This window comes from Adiantum capillus-veneris, chromosome 2 (assembly GCF_014529385.1).
Source record: "Adiantum capillus-veneris isolate H3 chromosome 2, ASM1452938v2, whole genome shotgun sequence".
In the NCBI taxonomy this organism is placed as follows: domain Eukaryota; kingdom Viridiplantae; phylum Streptophyta; class Polypodiopsida; order Polypodiales; family Pteridaceae; genus Adiantum; species Adiantum capillus-veneris.
This window is the reverse complement of record NC_140932.1, coordinates 104,570,135-104,575,702: the sequence shown is the minus strand read 5'-3', so window position 1 is coordinate 104,575,702 and position 5,568 is coordinate 104,570,135.

The following is a 5,568-nucleotide window of genomic DNA, read 5'->3' as shown; positions in this document are numbered from 1 at the left end:
AGTTTTATGCACTGCTATATGTGCGATTAGCACTTGTGGTGCTACTGTGCTCTGTTGAGAGCAATTTTCACTCCCCACAGGGAGAGACATCAGTACATATTGCTTGCATCTTTTTTTGGTGCATGTTTTTGTGCATACTTGCTACACTAGTAGTGATTATCATTACATGTACATTGAGTTGTGGATACTGCCTTTGGTACGAGGTTGTGGAGCCATTTTTTGGCTTGTTCTTGACAGTTACCTGGCTGTTTTTGAGACTCGGTTTGGAAGAGCCATTTTTTAGGTTGTGGATAGTCATTGAGTCTGCATAACCTTTTGTGATGGTCATTGCGTGAGGTTTTTTTGAAGCAGAGGGCTGAGTTATCCAGTGTGAGGTAGATTAGGTTACTGGAGATCCCTTTTTTGGCCTCACCATAGGTTATGTATAGATGGATATAGGTGCTTTGACGTTCAGTTGGCTGTCATCCTCGATAGTTTATTTGAGCAGTTTATGCCAGGTTATGCCCATTGATTACAATTTGTTGGTTTATGTGCTATTTTTGGATCAATTTCACTTGAGATTTTGATTTTTGAATAGAGGAGACTCTGTCGGATTTTTTCCATGAGTCGTCCATATGTATTCTTGGTACACTTGATTGATCACTCAGCGATTTTGCTGCATATTGTCTTAAGGTTTTGCTCATGTTACAGGGGAAACTCTTTCAAAATTTTCCCAAAAATCTTGCATGTTTTTGGTCACATTCTCTAAAATTATGATTGCTTTGGACAAGGAAGAGTACCACATCAAAAAGTTTGATGGCATAAACTTTGCAATTTGGAAGGAGCGTATGCAAGATGTGTTAATCTATAAGGGTTTGATAGCACCATTGCGTGACAAAAAAAGGAATTCCTATATTGATGATCAATGAGAAGATTTGAATTATCGTGCTATGGCGACCATTCACATGCACCTTGGTGAATTCATTTACTTCACCATAATGGACAAAGGTTTATGGGATGCCTTATGTGCAACACGGAATGATAAAAGTGCCTTAAACAAGGTTTTTTTTACAAAGAAACTTATGTGCATGAACATGAAAGAAGGTAGCAAGGTTAACTCTCATTTGAATGAGCTCAACAATGTATTTTTGCAGCTTACTTCCAAAGGTCTTAATTTTGATGATGAGATGAAGGCGATCTTCTTGCTATGTTCGTTGCCATAATCATGGGATACGCTCAATATTGCATTAGTAAATTTTCCCCTAAGGAAAAGCTTGTTTTTAGTGATGTTACTAGCACATTGCTCACTGAGGAGATTAAACGCCAGTCTCTTGATGCGAGTGGGCATGGTGATGCATATCTACCTAGTGGAAGCCGTGACAAGGCAAGGCAGCGTGGTCGTAGTCATGGTCTTTCTCAGGATTGCAAGAACAATCGTAGCAAGAGTCGTGGAAGAGACATGAAGAATGTTGAATGTTATCATTGCCACAAAAAGAGACACATAAAGAAGGATTACTATGCATTACAACGTAAAAAGGAAAAAGAAAAAGTGAAGTCTGACACACCTAAAAGCACTATGAAGATAGAACTTAATGTTGTTGAGTGTCCATCTATTGAGACTATTCTTGATGTAACGAAGCCATCAGATGTAATGATCTTCACCTCGGATTTGAGTCCTGATGCATTGTTAGCCCTTGCCAAGTGTTATGCGTAAAATTGGATAGTGGACTCAGGTGCTAACTTTCATGTGACTCCTCCTAAGGCACCAGTGGTTCTCCACATATATTGTTACACATGGTACAATGAAGCTGGGAAACCCTTATGAGCTCCATATATGTAGTTTGGGGCCATAAATTTTTTTAATGCATAATGGCACTGAGTTTATGCTGTAGAATGTTAGACATGTACACAAATTGACAAAGAGTTTGATGTCCCTCGGGAAATTTGACAATTTGGGTTACACTACTATTTTTGCACATGGTTTTTTGCTAATCAAGAAATGAAACCTGGTCATGCTTAAAGGCCATAAGTCTGGCTCATTGCATTCACTCTATGTATCTCCAGAGAAAGAGAATTCTATTTGTGTAGCCGAGTTACCATCTCCAGAGTTATGGCATAGCCAACTGGGACATATGATTCAAAAAGGAATAAAGATATTGCAGCATTCTAGTTATATCCCTATGTTAGATTACACCAACTTTTCTTTATGTGAGTAGTGCATCTATGGAAAGCAGACTAGGTTGACCTAAGCACCTTAAGACAAGGAGTTGGGAAGTCCTCTAGATCTTGTTCATAGCGACTTGTGCGGACCTATGCCTCTTAAGTCTCTAGGCACTGTACTTTCTAACATTCATAGATGGTTCCACTAGAAAGGTGTGGGTTTATCTCTTGAAGCAAACGAGCGAAGTCTTTAGTGTCTTTCAGAAGTTCTTAGCAATGGTAGAAAACAGTCATGTAGAAAGCTTAAAGCATTGCAAATTGACAATGGAGGCGAGTATACCTCCTCCGAGTTCAAGGAATTTTGTAGTAAAGAAGGCATTAGACAACAATTCAACACGCCTCACACACCTACTCAAAATGGTGTGGCAGAAAGGATGAATATGACTATCCAGGAACATGTTACTTCTATATTGTCTACGGCTACTTTACCTCAAGAGTTTTGGAGGGAAGCTATTATGATAACTGTATACTTGATAAACCAATCTCCTAGTACACCACTAATGTATTAGGTTTGGAAGGAGATCTGGATGAGCAAACAACCCTAATTATGATAGATTACGTGTATTTGGGTGTGAGACATTCTCACATGTGCCAAAAGAGCTTATTAAAAAGGTGGATCCTAAATCACACAAGTGCATCTTCATTGGATATGTTATGGATGGAGAGATGGGATATCGTCTCTGGCACCAAGAATCTAACAAGGTTATCTGCAACTCATAGGTGATAGTCAACAAGTCTAAGATGCATAGACAACCAATGAAAGAGATTGAATATTGCAAAGTAAGGTTTGAGGATGTTGCCTCACCACCGGTTATGCAGAGTGCTGGACGTGCTAGTGATGTACCTTCCACTACTACACAAACAAACGTTGCTCCAAAGAGAGAAAAATCCAACAATTAGACACTCAGAAGATCTACTCGTGTATCTCGTGCATCTGAGCATTTTCAACTAGGGTTGGAATATTTGTTAGTCACTGACTGCAGTGAACCCACTTGTTATAAAGAAGCTATTTAGATGGAAGATAGTGTGAAGTGGGAGCAGGCTATGCAATCTAAGTATAACACACATTTAGCCAATGAAACTTGGGAATTGATAGAGTTACCAGAGGGTAAACAAGCATTGCCTTGCAAATGGGTGTACAAGAAGAAGTACATGATAGAAGATCCCGAGCCTAAATATAAGGTTAGAATGGTTGCTAAAGGATTCAAACAAAAGAAAGGCGTAGATTTTGATGATATGTTTTATTTGGTGGTCAAGATGACTACACCGTGTCTTGTGCTTGGTTTAGTAGCCATAGATGACATGGAACTGGTCCAGATGGATGTGAAGACGATATTTCTTCACCGGGATCTCGAAGAAGGTTTTGATAGGATGTAGCCAGAAGGTTTTGAGATAAAGCATGAGAAGACAACAAGGGTAGAACTAGTGTGTAGACTCAAGAAAGCTTTGTATGCACTAAATTAAGGTTCAATGGAGTGGTCCATCAAGTTTGACAAGTACATTCCATCCCAAGGTTATGTATGGAGCCAAGCAAATCACTACTTGTACACAAGGACGTTGAATAATGGTTCCCTCATCATTCTAACCTTGTACTTAGATGATATGCTTATATTTCAGAAGTCAAAAGATGAGATTGCACTTCTCAAGGATTCCTTAATCAAACAATTTTCCATGAAAGATTTAGGTGATGCACATCACTTTCTTGATATGCGTATCAAGAGAGATCATAAGCGTGGAATACTTGTACTATCACAAGAGAAAAGTATATTCACAAGGTCTTGCAACATTTTAACATGCAAGGGGGGAAGGCATTGAGCACTCCAATGGCTGCATATGTAAAACTTAGCAAGAATGATTGCCCCAAATCAGATGCTGAAAAGGCAGAGATGGAAAAGGTGCCATCTTTTTTGGCAATTGGCAGTCTCATGTCTGCTATGGTTAGCATGCAACCAGACATTGCATTTGTAGTGGGAGTAGTTAGCAAGTATATGGAAAATCTAGGCAAAAAGTATTGGGAAGCAGTGAAGCATATCTTGAGATACATTGAGGGTTCAATCAGCAAGTGCTTACACTTTGGGAACAATGATGCATCCATAGTTGGATACACCAATTATGATTATGCGGACACTAGGAGATCCACATCTGGCTACATTTTCTTGTTTGCTAGAGAAAAAGTCTCTTGAAGATCATGTCTCCAAATTTGGGCCACACTGGCCTTCAAGTGGGAGATTGTCAGGGTTTAGGCCAAGTGGCTGGCCACCCATCACTATCCTTAACACCTTATTCTTTGGATAAAATAGAAATATAAGGAGCGGTCAGTAATCTGTTCACTGAGAGCTCCAACAAACACTATCTCTGCTGCACTGCACCCCCTTGCACTCGCACGCATATGCTCCCATGTGCACTCACATTATGGGACATAGTTGATGACTTGGAGCCCTGTCCTACAAGGGATCCTAACAACAAGTACACTCACCTTCAAGATGAAGAGTGTCTAAAATTGTGTGTTGATTGGGATGCTGGTAATGTAAAGGCAATGTCGGCCATTGTGGAATCTCTTACAAAGGCACTTTCTCTAGCCGTTCACACTTTGAAGACTGCCAGCAACAAAATGTGGTTCAAGCTCGTTGGAATTTTCGATTGGGATTCTATGATGCGAGCAGTCATCCTTTTTGGACAATTATTTTCCATCCACTTTTCCACCCAAAAGTTCCATGCAATCATTTGTTATGAAGGCTAAATCTATTCATGATTAACTACTATCGGCTATGAAAAGTGCACTGATGAATACTCAGTTAGCTGCTTTGATTCTCACAAATTTTCTTGAGGCATATGAAATGGTGTTTAGGACACTTTGACTACAAAGGAGATTCAACTTTTGGGGCAACCCATTACGATCTTCAAGGGCATGTTGCAATGTTTCCCCAGTCGGTCCCTTTAATCTTCTTTTGAGTATTAGTGTCATGTTATGTATCGCATAATGATTACATACTTTGGTTGTGGGTATGTTCTCTTAAGCGAAAGTGGAAAGGAAAATTTTGATGAAGATCTTAAGGAAGAAAGTTACAAAAATGGGAGTATATGTGCTCTTTTGAGTCTATCTGCAGTTTGGTATATTGTATTGGATTGTATCTACATGTTTGATCTTGGCAAATGTGGAGAGGTGGTGGTGGACATTGCTTTGATCTCAGGGAGTTTGATTGAGTAGCTAGGTTCTTTTCTTGGACCCCAAAGGCTTTTTTGGCAAACATGATCTTGAGGTGATGACCTTTTAGGTCTTCCTATCCTTAGCAGTCCGAGTTTACCGATGGTGTGATTCTCTTGAGTCTTGAGTTCTTTGAGATTCAGGTTTTGCTATTCAGTTATAGA